Source organism: Cynoglossus semilaevis, chromosome 16 (genome assembly GCF_000523025.1).
Source record: "Cynoglossus semilaevis isolate Cse_v1.0 chromosome 16, Cse_v1.0, whole genome shotgun sequence".
Classification (NCBI taxonomy): domain Eukaryota; kingdom Metazoa; phylum Chordata; class Actinopteri; order Pleuronectiformes; family Cynoglossidae; genus Cynoglossus; species Cynoglossus semilaevis.
Genome location: NC_024322.1, coordinates 4,526,134 through 4,541,133, shown reverse-complemented (window position 1 = coordinate 4,541,133; position 15,000 = coordinate 4,526,134). Strand labels below are relative to the sequence as shown.

The 15,000-nt window shown below is 39.1% G+C and overlaps 2 protein-coding genes across 5 annotated transcripts in view; both read right to left on the bottom strand.

Annotated features, from left to right (window-relative positions):
- Positions 1-15,000, bottom strand: part of phf11 (PHD finger protein 11) — a 959,893-nt gene that overhangs the window by 31,171 nt on the left and 913,722 nt on the right. The gene's annotated exons all lie outside the window — the stretch shown is intronic.
- Positions 1-15,000, bottom strand: part of raph1a (Ras association (RalGDS/AF-6) and pleckstrin homology domains 1a) — a 51,219-nt gene that overhangs the window by 28,251 nt on the left and 7,968 nt on the right. The window contains 1 exon segment of the mRNA XM_025064112.1: positions 6,066-6,123. The gene's annotated coding sequence lies outside the window, so the exon portion shown is untranslated.

The window sequence follows — 15,000 nt, the reverse complement described above, 5'->3', positions numbered from 1 at the left end:
ATATAATAATGATTTTTAGTCAAAAATATCTCTTAAATAGCTGGTCCCTCACATAGTTGGTGGACTAAAACGAGGTTATTTTAACCTAAAACATTTACTTATTAAAGATGCTTTTAATATTCCAGCCATTGCAGTCTACAGCAGGGGTCCCCAACCCCCGGTACAGGGACCGGTGCCAGTCCGTAGGTCATTTAGTACTGGGTCGTGGGGGACACAATGAAAAAATGTACTTCAGTTTTACTAATTTACTTATGGTCATATCCCTTCACTTTTCTTCATTTAAAGATAACAATGTCATTGTCAAAGTTCAGCATTTTAATTCTTTCATAAACACACATGAGCCCTGAATGAGTTTATACTGAAGCACTGTGACATCTGCTGCTTTAGTTCCCTTGAGCAAGCGAAACATCTTTTGCCCTGGGCAGAACCAAGTGTCCTCTAACCTCAACTGGTCTGCTGCCAAGACAAAACAACGATAGCAGGAAAAAAAAGGCTTTTAGGAAGCTTCACGAGTGAGGCCTGTTCCCACGGCTCTATATCAGGACATCACACTTGCTGTTAAATGCAGGCATGCACACACACACAAGCATACATGCACACACACACAAGCATACACACTTATTTTAGGTCTGGTTGTTGGGTTTTAAAGAAAAGCTATAAATCAGGTCCAGAGAGAAAAAGATGCATTGAGTGAATCCAGAGAGTAAGTTGATACATTTGTTAATCTCTCCATCTCTCTCTCTCTCTCACACATAACATATATCTAAATTTTGCTTCTATAAGATCTGTCAAAGAAGTTAATTAAGATGATCCAGGGTTATATTTTTATCTTTAAAAAACAATTTTTATCCCATATCTACTTGCACAAAAAACGTTTCCTTGGACAATTTCCTTCTAACCAAGTTTTAATGAGAGTCAATAACAAATTTACAGTCAACTAGATGCTGGGACTAAACCACAGTGCCACAGTGTGTTGTGCGTGCATGTGTGGGGTCTGAATGGCTGCCAAGTCTGTGAGGGATTCCACAGTGATGCTCTTTTATAGCACCAGCCTCCTGCCTTTCATGCAGGAGACCTGTGGATTAGAGGAGAACCTCTCTGGCCAGCGTGTGCTCTGGAAAACCCCACGGTAGACATTTAGGATTTTCTAGTCCCATACTGTACAAATCCACACTGGAAAAAAAATCTTTCTATTTAATAATATAAATGTAGGAAATACATAAACTAAAGCTGTGTCCTCCTGTGACTTGACTGAGAAAGGGCTCTGCCTTAAAACGTGTCAAAACAAAAATGCAGCTGGTCAAACTGATTTCTATACCAAATTAGTTAGATCCAGGTTAACTCAGAGGACGGTGGAGGTGAAAAAGTTACAGATAAGTTGGAGAAGCCGGTGACTGGTGGCTTAGTGGGAAAAATGGACAAAAGATGTTAGAGATACAGCAGCTAGGCGGAGAAAAGGAGAGAGAAAGATTTATGGACTTGATAGAGAAGGACATTAAGAGGGTCGATAGGAGAGAAAGCAGACGATCTGCTGCGGAAACTCTGACTGGAAAAAGTCAAGACTATATTTATATTTATTTAATATATGCTGAATCTCTGTTTGGGCTTCATTTTGTCTGACCAATTTACGTTGTTTATTTTCAAGTCAAAATGCAGCATTAACTAGTGCCTCTGTGTGCATCATCTTAGTTTGGTTTGTAATGCACAGAGCTTCCTCTGGACAATAACCTGATTTGCTTCACTCAGGCAACCGAAGCATTAGGAAGAGCTTTCTGTATAAGAGGCATTAATGACGCTTCTTCCTGTAGACACAGGAATTATGTTTCGTGATAGATTTGTAAACCTATCCCATAACCAATCACTCACCTCATCTACTCCTTAGTGTTCTTGTTTCACACTGTTGTGTAAAATGCACAAACTCTCCAGAATTTTCTTGTCTATCTACTGTTTGGATGAAAATGAGCCTGATTTAAAAAATGATTTGCTGTGATGGTTTTTTTAAGACTGTTTGGAGGTTTGAGAAACAGCCATGTGTATTTAGTTCATGATCCTTGTAGAATTATCCAGTTTATGGAGCTCACTCCTGACCAAAATTGGTACGATGAACTAGAGGTGGAATTTTGGAAAATATTTTGCACCTATCTACTGTACAGCCCCTTATCATCATAAAATAAACATCTTTCTTACATCGGTAACCGTTCTCACTTTCTTTGCAACCAAAAGGATAAAATAAACAGCACTTTTCTCAGTTGTAAAGCAAAGGTTATGTTTCAAATATTTTTCAAATTGTTGTATTGGTTATCCGATTAAACTTAGGCCTAGTTTTCCTTCATACTATTTACAATTTTACTATGAGTGCTGTATGTCAGAGGTATAATTGTGGTCCAGTGCAACAGTAATACTTGGCTCATATCGAATAGGCAGAGGAAGCAGTGGATGAGTGAGGAGCCGCCTGCTGATCCAGCAACAATGATATCACTTCCCCTGAGACCCGCAGGAGGGTTACATCATTTCCTCCTCGCTTCCCTGCCTCCTATTGACATCTGCCTCTGTTTCTCAATGGAAGGAAGGGAGCGTTAGCAAAGAGAAAGGGTGTAAGAGGACCGAGCTTTGGCCTTATTTATACCCATATTTCCATAATATTTTATATTATTGTCAACACACTCGTCAAACCGCACCGGTAGTTATCCTCAGCTGTTATGGAGCTGGATTTTGTATTCAACGGTTCCAAAAACCACATCCTGAGTGTGTCCTTGTTTTTTTGTCCGGCACGTGTACTTTTATAGGAAACCAGATACACACGGTGATGTCTGTGTGAATACATGTGATGAGGCCTAAATTGTACGTCATTGTGTATGAATGGTGCATTTGATCCCGAGTCTGGATCCTGTGGATCTCAGGGGTACTCAGCTGCCGCCATGTAATGCAATACTGACACACAAACACAAACACACACACACCATGTTCACTCATGGTTGTGTGTTCCTGATTTAGGGACAGAACAAATGAGTTCTATTTTTGCGCCAACAGAAACAAACAGGCAGCAGGAAGTTGATTTTACTGTAGCTGAATGGATTTACCGTGTCTGGACTAAAGGTGACAGAGGCAGCAGAGCAGTGTTTGGCATTTGCAGCCAAGTGTTCCGCTGTGGATCATAACATCAAATGCCCCACCCCCAACCCCCCATTCTAAAGCAGGCTGATAGTCGAGGTAAAGATGAGCTGCGATGAGCAGGAAGCTGCATGTGCATCCCACATGATGGCGTAAGTGGAGACATAAATGTTTTATAATGGAACGGAAATGGAATCATGTGCATTCAGTTGGTCTTTTCATGAGAATTTGCAGCTCTGAAGACTGACACATTTAGAATAAAGCCTTATTTGTGATGCCTTAGATGTTAAGAAATACATGTGTGCACAGAATATATATATCCTTAACTGCCAACATACTTCCCTTTCTTGTTCCATTTGAGTTATTGTCCGGCAAAACATCAACGGATTTAGCAAAAAAAGACATGGATATGATTGTGATATAAGACAGAGGTCAAACTGGTCTGCATTTATAGGTTCTTCATGGAAATAAAGAGCCTCACCCAGCAGTGCTTTTTAAAAAAAACGATGGCAGGGCTACTAAATTAGGGATGGTTCAATTTTTTACCAGGAATTTGATACCTAAGCAAAAATGCTCAACTTAACTTTGCACGACAGGCCATAAACAGGTACACCATCAACCCAGCAACCGCAGCCCGTGGCAAGGTATTGAGTCATCCCTAATAGAAATACCCCAATACTACCCCAAAGAGTATACAGGTAACAACGGTCATCATTACTACACAGGTTCACTGCATCTTCGCACAAATTAAACTAGTGATGACAATGGTCCACTGATGTCCAATTAACCATTATGAAGGGCTTTTCAGTGACCAAATTAGTCAATGAAGTTTACTTTGACTAATCTTTACAGCCACATGTAGCATAAAAAATCATATCTTTTCATTTTTTCTTTCAACACATACAGTTCAAGGATACAATTTCCAGCTGTGACATTGTGGAGAGAATTGAAAGCTTTCAAAATAAACCCTACTTCCTCTAAGAATCATACCGTATCGTACACAGAATTAGATAATCCAACGGCCGATGGCTTAACCGAAATTTTAGGACAATCCAGCCTCAACTATTCAAGACATTTAGTTTAGCTTTTCAATGACATAATTGCCAGCCTTAGTATCACTGATAGAGGAAACAGCCACATTTTAGGGAGGAACACGTGCAGTGTGGACTTCCCAGCTCCACCAGCATCTTCAATCACACTCCCACTCTGTCGTGATTTAAACCTGCTGCAAATATTCTGACCGTCCTATATGTAGCCAAACCCATACAGATCCTTGTAATAAACAGAAACTTGAGCCACTCCTTCACAACTGCCCACAACCACACTGTGTGTATTTATAGTGCCTGTATTTATACACGCATGCACGCGCACACACAAACACAACTCTTTGATACGGACATGGACAAATAAGCATTGAACCCATATGTTGATAGCAATATTCAGGGGCGTGCACAAACATACACACAGACACTTAGGTGTAAGTACTTCACTCAGACATAAAGCATTCCCTAACCCCTTGCCCTGACCTATTTATGGTCAGGAGAGAAAAAGTCAACTGTCACCAATCTACAATAGATCCATGGAGCTGGAGCACTGCATTCATTTTGTATTTTTATTTGAAATGACACTTTCCAATATTTGGGCAAAGTGGCTGTTCTGTCAAATTGGGGACATCTGTCTTACACATACCCAGACATTAGTCCGCACTGGCCACAACCTTATAATACTGGCACCAGGGAGTGGGTGAGTTGGAACAACATTGCCACAGAGACATTTAGTTTTCCAAAAGACTCAGCACAGACGTTGAAAATACAGAAGCCCAGAAGATGCTGAAAATGACTGATGGTCCACGATGTAATCTGGTTTGTTTTGAGAATAAATCTATCAAAACTGAAGAGGCAACACAAGAACATTTGTTTTTGAAAAACTCCACATGACTCCCTGACCATTAGTTGGACTCCGGCCTGATTGTGAATATTTAAAGAGTTGAGTAGAACAGTTGACACACAGCACGTTAACAGCAAAACATAGGAGTCCCGCTTTCCTGTGGGAAAATAACCAATGTCATGCAGCGTGTCTGAACCAGATGTCAGCTATGAACACAACATGACTGGCAAAAATAGAAACAGGAAGCCAACCCCAAAAGATCTGGAAGAACATGGATGGACGCAGCAGGAAGTGGAATGGGAGTGACCACAGACATCACAAAGATCAATTCAACCAAAGGCAGTTTGACAGGTAGTGAACAGTTAGTCAACAGATCAGCTGTGAACACTGAACATGTTATTATAAGGCCAACATCCACATAACAACTGTCACTTTAAGATGGTGTTGACATGAAGACACACTTTAAATATGTGGAGAGGACACTTAATTAATCTGATTTGCACAGTCAGAGTTACTGTCACCATCGAACTGTAGGAACAAAGTCTACATTGTACACATACTTATGACAACACTAAAAATATAATTTGGTAATCGGGAAAACCTATAACTTCGCTATATATTCTGCTCTCCAAGACTTCACCTATGTATTCACTGGAGGAATAAATGCTCAATAAAATAAACCATTACAACAAAAAGACACAACCTAACATGATCACAGTTGAACCTATCGTGGACACTCAGATCGTGGGAGGAGACATTTTCCTCCCAGAGGCCCAAGCTTCAACGGCAGAAGCTTCTTGCTGTGAGGCGAGAGTATTGAACCACTGCACCATAATTACTACAATGAAACATGTGAGTAACACTGTACTGCATGTGCTGTCTGGGAGACAGTGCCTCTGTGTAAATTGCAAGTTGCAGAATGCCACACATAAAAGCCCACACTACTGGTGGAAGTGAAAGGAGAGGACTTTTTGACAGAAAGAAACCCCATCCATGAAGCCTACACACATTCGGCACATGAGGCAGCATGTCAGATGAAATGATAACAGTGGATTGATGCTGTTTACCTTTGGTCTTCTAACAGCGCCTCAGTCCAGCTCCAGCACGGCACAGAGTTCCACCACCCTGCAGAGGAAGGCAGAGAAAATGTATTAGGGTTCACCATATGCCTTTTAGAGCGGTTGCAGAAACAGACAGCTGGTCTTCCTTCCTGTTAATGGCAGTAAATTAAAACCAAACTGGGGCTTTGACAGTTGGATTTTTTTAACAAGTTTTCCAACACTAGGCAATAAGCCAAAAAAAAAAAAAAAAACCCCTGTTTCTGTGTCAGGTGTATACATGAGTCCAATACAAGAAGAGCCTAGCTTTAACACTTCATGATAAAACACATATAAACACAGACCACAGCAGCTGTCTACGCACCAGCCGTGTGGTCAGCAGGTGGCACTAGTTTGTGCCACAACCGTCATGCTGTGTAGGCTGGATGAGTTTGACCTAAAAATAACCGACAGGCCACCGCTCTGGGCTCCTCCTTCTCTAATTTGTCCCTGGCCGCAAATTGTCTCATTTTTTTTCCATGAAAATATTCCAAAGTGATAATGTAACAAGCTGAGAACAACGATAAATACAAACACATCACAAAAATGTAAGAACATCACATGCACAAGAAGGTCACACTGGAATTTAAAAAAAAAACACACACTCACAGGCCAATCCCAGCTTGCATAAGATCATTAACAGTTCTCATATGATCAGTAGCTGAGGCTGAAACAAGAACACGCTTGTTGCGACACAAACATACACATAGTTCTCAAATCAGTGGTTTGAGGTCTAACAACTACAGAGGACATTCCTGTTTTTGAGGATGTTCTTCTTGTTCCTCGTCTTTGATCTGGTCCCTTCAGGGGTGGTGCGGTTCACCTATCTTACCCTCATCCTATCACATGACTTGTCTACTAACAATGACAAATAAATCACTCTCACCATCTATTTTAATGTCCGCAGATACTAGTACACAAGCATAGAGCCTATAACACAGTGTTAAAACAACAAATATGAAATTATATATTTCAATATATAAGTCGCACCTGAGTATAAGACGCAAAACCCAGCCAAAGGATGAAAAAAAAAAAAAGAAGAAAAGTTCGACGTAAAACCTGGAAAATAGGGTAACCCGACTTGGACCTTGGAAGAAGAGGTATTGGAATTGTTTTAACAAGGGTCACACCGATCTGACTTTTTCAATCCTGATAGAGTATATAGATACCTGGGCTTGGTGTATTCGCGGGTGTCTGGTACAATGGCTATACCATAAATGAATTGATAACTCTGCACCTCATGGTTTGGACACTTGGGTAAGAGCAACAGAATATTTGGCAGCAGTTGTTGGAGATGCAGCTGACAGGAAGGAGGAACGGAAGAAGACTCCAGAGATGATAAAGGATATGAAGGCAGGGGTGAAGCAGATACTTCCTGTGGAGGGAACAACCAGGAGAGTGAGGACGAGAAGTCGTTTGGACATAGATAGAAACAGAAAGTACTGCCTTGTTCAAGGGTCAAGGTTCCAGTAGAACCACAAAACAAGGTTCTACAGGCACAGGACAGTCATTACACTCTGTAGATGTACTTTGTGACCAATGATTGATCTGGACAGTTTCAGATTATTGCCTAACGTACATTGAGAAATAATGATTTTAGCTTTTACTTGAGGAACTAGGAGACCCCACAAATAAAAACAGCTGACAGTGGCAGAAACCTCCAAGATGGATTCATGTGGTTGTGAAACAAAGTATTTGGTTGCATGTTTTTGCTGTAATTCAAAACTGATGTATCATAAGGAATAGTTCCTCATCCTGTTCCATTGCCACATATTGCTTGACAGAGGATGATGAAGAGGAGTCACAAGTTTGTGCATGAACAAAAAACAAGAAAGAAATGATGCGTTTGATTTGTGTGTATGAGGAAGGGGGTATTAGAGAGTATGTAACATTGTCTTTGTACTTCAGGTGTCACGGTTGTACAGCTTCCCTTTATGCATGAAAATTACAAATGATCTTCTGGGTCATTTTACGAACTACATTCTTAAAATAAAAAACCTTTCAAAACACAATCATATTCCTGATTTACAGAAAAATAACACTTCTGTAAATTGCGAGTAAAACTACAATAGTTATTTGATAGGTCATTTGGAAACTTAATATGAGAAGCTAAAGTACAAAGAGTGAGGAACTTAGTTGGATCTGGACTGCACACTGGGTCAAGCAGGCACACACACTTCTACTCCCATAAGCAATGCTTTTGTGTTTGTGCTGAATAAGGCATCATAGAAATCCAGTTTTACTTTTAGTATTAAGAACTGTTTCCTTAATTGTAAGTAACATTGTTTTTTGAGTACTTGTGATATGTTTTTCTAACCTCGTGGGGTCAGATTTTGTTTTCATTATAGAAAGACTTTCCAGGCAGTTTTTAACAAGCACTAAATGATCCATGGTTGAGCCTAGTCGAACTGTCAACAGATTTCAGCATCAGCTGGATTTAGCAAATTTTTATTTTCTTGCCAATTAGCATTCCTCTCACTACTCTTTATGTCATCGGGTAAACATGTTTGGTATTCAACAGCTAATGGCGTTACCTTATCAAAAGCATGGACTGGACTTTTTATGGATTCTAATTCCATAAAGCGTTAAGGAAAACTCTCAGATTTACTTTCATAGTTTGATCGGCTCAGTCATGTTTAAAGCACACACAAATATTTCACATATATTTCAACAAAACCAACTGTTAGAAAATAAGATAAAAGCCAAACCTGATTTCCTTTTTTATTTACTCTTAAATGCCTTATTTCTGAATGTCCGACTTTAAAAGGCCAAAAACCTTATCAATTTGGTGACTAAATCAAGCATCTCTGGTCTCTGCACTACTGACAGCCAATGTTCCATTGCAAATCTTTAGCCACAAGACTCGCATATTGGAATTTTTCCATGTAAAATTACAGCACCTTGCATCGGAGTTCAACTTAGACTTCCTTGTGGGGGATATCCTTTCACTTCTGAGGTCATTTTCTGGGTTTTGCTTTATTATTATTATTATTATTATTATTATTATTATAAATTCAAAGCATGTTTTGATACGTGTTTTAGGTTTTTGTAACAATAAAACGTCAGATCTATTTCCCAACAAATGGATTATTCTTGCTTTCGAAACAGGAGGTTGTGAAACACTTGCATACTGCCAAGACAGAGGCTTTTAAATTTTGAAAAAATCTTTAGCCTCTAATTATTTCTCCTATAACAACCCCAGGAAAACTAAATGAACTGGGCTGTGTAGTTGATAGTGTGTGTAATGACATATTTTAGTTTTCCACATTAAATGATCTTGGAAAACTGGGAAAAGTGGAAACATTTTATTGAGACAATCAAGGCATTGTTAGCTCATCTGTAATAAGTTAAGAAGCATTAAAGAAAAAATACTGACGGAAAACACTGACTGCAACACGCACACGCAAGAACTCTCAGCTTCACCCAGAACTGCTGCTTGTAATGTGGCTGTAACAGGAAGCTGACAATGTTCCAGATGATGCTCATTTGTCTTGCTTAATTGTTGTCTAATGAGTATTTTTACAGTCCCCTTTATACCAACCCCTGCTCTTTGTTCCATTCTTATCCTTTCACCCCAACTGACCTGTGCAAGACAAAATACAGTACGTACAAGTACACACATATACTGTATTTTTGCATGTTTAAAATGCGTGCTTCAAGTAAGACTTCTTGTCTGAAGTAGCCACGATGTTGTCTGGTGTGCATCCACTTCAATGAACACTACATGACTGTAAAATATGAGGTCATTTAAGCCTCGGGGACATGGACCTCCCTGTGTATCTGTGTGTAAAGAGGGTATTTCCAAACTACAAGGACATTCTGTCACTTCAAAACCATTGGTTCATAGATTAAGTTTCCAGGAAACCTCAAATGGATAAAAAAGGACAATATATAAAGATGTTTATGGGTTTTATATGGTAGTTGATGCAAGTAATGAGGTTTGTAGACCAGATCGAATAAGCACTGATCTGCCTAGTAACCGACTAACACACATACCATCTACCAGGACATTGCGTAGCTCGGCCGTTGGGTCACATTACTCCATGCATTCTCTTACAGTGCCCTAGGGTTAAATCCTTAGCCTGAATACTTTTAACAGTCAGTGTTCTACCTAAAAAAAATAGCAAAACTTTTTATATAACTTGGGACATTCTGACATAAAAAGTCCAAGAGAAGGACAGGGCCCAACTATGACCTTCAAATCTTTATGAAGCTAACAGAGAAACTGCAGCACAGATTTATTTTAAACATGTAACAGAGGTTAAAACACTAGGTTTGTGCCGTAATATAAATACCACAAGGAAAGTATTCTCAAAGCCCTGGGTCAGCAGTTTCTGAAACATTTTGAAACAGTATTTAAAAAAAAAAATCCATGCTGCACACAACAGACTGTCGAACCCAGGAAACCAACATTGTTCCACATGGAACAGCAACTTTCAATAGTAATCTGCTTTTTAACTTCAGATGAACTGCAGCAGGAAGTCAGTGGATCTGAATATTATCAGCCATTGGAAAAACCAAAAACACACTGCAGCAATTCAGGTAATAAATAATAAATCATGAGTCACTGTCTTCTAAAAATAAAGCAATTTGTCACATTTAAAATAAAATAAAAAACAAATCAGCATTCTCATCTCCACTTAAACATTTCCAACAGAGTTTTGTAATGCATCAGCTGAGAGCTAAAAATGTCCAGAATTGGTGATTTCACTGCAGAAATGTATGACCAACACTTCTGCTGGTCCACACCCAAGTGTTTAAAGCCGAGTCTGGTGTTAAGAAGATTCCTCATTATCACTGCTCAAATTACCAGCATGAATGGAGAGGCAGGCACACGCACACAAAAACTCTCAGACAGTGATGCACACATGCACAGACACACAGGTCTGGGACTGCTGCAGCAGAGTCGGTCGCACTGCAGAACTGTTGAGAGGCATAACAGCAGTGTGTATTCTTGCTTACACACACACACACACACACAAAATAACACTAAATACTAGGACAGATAACTACTGTGTGCTTTACTTGACTGTCAGAACTTCACCGTTATCTACTAGACACAACGGAAACAAATATCTTCGGTCCTTGGACTGGTCCCATGAGAGCGGTTTCAAAGTCTTGATTTTTCCGGCACACACAGAGTGGCACTTAAACAAAATGCCTCATAGTAATAAAAAAAAGTTTCCACCTCTGTCTGTCCTCTGCTGAAACCGCTCCTGCCAGGAACAACATCTGTGGTAGGAACCAGTGGCAACCTTTTTCAACAGCACACGAATCAGGGGAAAAATATGAACAAACTGTTAAAGTGTGGAGGTTTGCTCACAAGTGAGTGATCCATTATGTCCAACATTTGTCGATTTACCAAGCCACCCAAACGGACACACACACACACACGAGAGGTGGCAGTGACCTAGGTAAAAGGGAGCAGACTATTTTTCTTGCTCAGAGAGACACAGTTAATCCATACAGAATAAAAGGTATTAACATAGGGTGATGACGTTAATCATATAATCATAGAGAGGGGAATAAGGCTGACTCAGCTAAAAATCATCACAGCTACTCAGGTTTTGACAAGTCTCCCTGCTTTAACTGTTTTCAGCTGATGTCCTAAAGACTAGTTCCTGAGTCTGTCCATTATCACGTTAGTATTTTGGTATTTTAAATTTTTCCTCTGTGAAAGAGTTGCACTTCAGGAAGACAAAGAAACTGCAATGGTTTCTTAGTTAAAAGCAGCTGACTTGGTGACAAAACACTGTTCATTTACCCACTCATGATGGTAAAAGTGTTATTAAAAGTCATTCTAACTCTCTAAAAGAATCTTAAAACAGAATGGTGATTTTTTCTTAAGAAAAAAAACTACAACCCTAAAATAAAATATCAAGTGCCAATGTGTGCTGGAACTACCTAAACCAGGGTCCGGAATGAGGGGGGAAACAAGGTCAAATGGCCTGGAAATGTCTATAACTCAAGCCTTTAATGTCCTCATAAAATATTAAGTTAACTTTAGCAAAGTCTAAGTGGAAATGCCAAGCTAGGCTTCATTAGCATGCATTACTTTACCATCTCTGTGCAGTACAGGGCAAGCTATTTTAAAGTATGTGCTTTTGCAATCCAGAATCAAACAAAGACCAAAATTGTTTTTGCAGTAAAAAAAGATAAAAAATATCTGTAATATATATAGTATATGTAAATAATAACTAAAGATGGACAGCATGAAAAAAAACTGCCTTTGGAAAGTAAAAAAAATAGATCATCTAGGAATAACCAATAAGAATGCATAAAAAAATATAAATAGCTACAGCATAGCCAAAATATAGCATTGATATTTTTAACTTAGCCATGATAATTATAGTTGTAATGTTGTGGCTAAAAGTTACTTTGATGTAGTAAAATGTCAGTGACAGAGTTAATGAGAGTCAAATTACAGAACACAACATAGCCAAGAAGAAAACCAAAAAACTACATTCTCATCATAGTTGAAAAAAAAAGAAGCTGAAAGTAAGCCATTTTAAACAGTTTTTGCAAAATAAGTCAAATTTCTGCTCAAAGTTGGAAAATTAGCAAAAATACGTAAAACACTTATTTATACAAAACGTTTGCCAAAATAAGTTAGAATTAACCGTAAAGGTGGCCAAGGTTTTGCAGCATCAATAGCCAAAATTGTTTTAAAAGAAACAAAATGTCTCTGAAACAACTTTCAGTGGTAAATTTCACAATTTGACAGTTAGCCCTGAATGCTCATCCATCTCATCACATGATAATGAAGAGGCAGGTGAAGCGACGTACAGCGTATGCAGCCAATCAACAGTTAATAAAACTGCTGTACATCTTGTTTTCCTTGAAGACACCTACGCAGGACCTGCAGAGGTGAACCAATGTTGTTCCTCACTCACTTTCCATCCACACATTTTTCCAAACCAGAGGATTGGATTTGGCGACTTCCCAGAGGTAACTCAACCACACTTGACTTTTACGCAGACGTCGCCTGAGCCAGGTTTCCCAGGTTAAAAAGTCAGAGCAGATACCACCCTAAGCTCTAGATCTCAGCTGTAGGTGGTGCAGTCAACATGCAGCTGGGTGACGCTCCACAGAAGAGATCGAGTTTGTCGTTATTGGTCACACTAAAACAGAAGTCAACAGGCAGACAGACAGGAGACTCACATACTTTCCACTTCAACTGAAAAGCTGTCTGAATACGAGAGGTAGCTGCGGTTTACTCTGGCTGTGTCTTATGTGTCAGTGTGTGTGCATGTGTTTTCACATGTGAAGGGGCCAGGACAAAAAACAGTAGCTGCTCCAGACAAGCTCCCAAGCCATAACATTAACAGTTAACCACAAATATACACACACGGAGACACAGGCTTAGTGTTTGTACTTTCTCTCTTGGTGTAGGCTATGGAAAATGAACAGGCTTATAGTATCGTCACATTCAGCAAGCCTACACAAACACACACGTGCACACACACAGACCAAAACACTTCCAAAGTCAACAGCTGCTTTAAACAAAAAAACAAAACAAAAAAAAAAAAACCCAAACACGCTCTCACTTTGCTTCATCCCACTGAAACATTAATGAGACACACATTAAAGATGCAGCTCACAGGTTATAATTATAACTGTTTCTGAGACTCCTTACAATGTTGTACTACTAACAACTAACAGGCTGACATCTGTTTTCTTTGAACAGTTATTCATGTTACATCTCTTTAATAATAGACCCCTAAAGAAAAAGTCAATCGGGCCAGTGGAATTTGGGTTTTTTCTTAGAGCAAGAGAACTCTTTTAGGCAGTGATCCCTAAATACTGTGTCGTGGTAGTGCACATCGTAACACATCGACATTTGAAAACTATTATCTATTTACTGCAAATGATTTGTCTTTGTCAATGTGAGAGTGACATGCAGAACAATTATATATATGTTCAAGTAGGTGGCAGTAGATTGCTATAAAAACTAACTTTGGGTCTTTTTTCAATTCCTGTTTTTCAGGGTTGTGTTCAACTAAAAAGGTCTGGGTCTAATGACTGGTTTCATGAATTTACTGAGGACGTAAATTATGAGTACATTAGTGATGAACATGCATGGCCTCGTTCATAACTGATGATGGTTCAATAACATCTCAGCATTTGGTCATAACAATCAGTATCAACTTAACCATGAAAAGAAGAAACATTACTTTGAGTGTCACTCTTCATCAGTGGTATACTGCAGTGGATTGCATAACAATTTGGCACAGTTTTTTTAAAACCAAACATGGCCTTTCGAATAAACACTCATACATATTCAAATTCACACCACTCAATCTGAATAGTTTTGTCCTTTCTGTGATTGTGTTGTAGTATTTCTGTCATTGACATGAAAAATTATTTTGGCATAACCTAAAGCCCAAAAAAGTAGAGTAACAGTCAGATATTTTACGTCCTGCAGAGAAGCCACAAATATGAGCAAAGTGCATCAGTTATTACAAGAAAGAAAGAAAATCATGTTCCCCAGAGCTGGGATTTAAACCCCAGATGTTGTGGCAATAGTGAGATTCTTTTCAACCCTGTGCACATTCACTTGTCATAATGCAGCATAGTTGAATTTGATGCAAACACATTAAAGCAGCACTGCACTCCCAAGGGCAGCATGATTTAGGGCTGGGCTTTATTAGCAGTACAATTACACAGTGTATTGGTTTTCCCGGCACTTTTTTTCCCCAAATAACAGATGTAACTGACTCAAATAAATAGTCATTTAAGTTGATTCATTAGTTCAATATAATACATTATTCTGTATTTAATTCACTAAAAGAAAACTGTGACTCGATGTTGTTTTGTGTTGCTGTGGTGTACTGTTCTCTGCAGCACAAAGGGTGGAACAGAAGAGCATGTTTTGTTTGCTACGGTTAGCAATAAAACTTTTTCA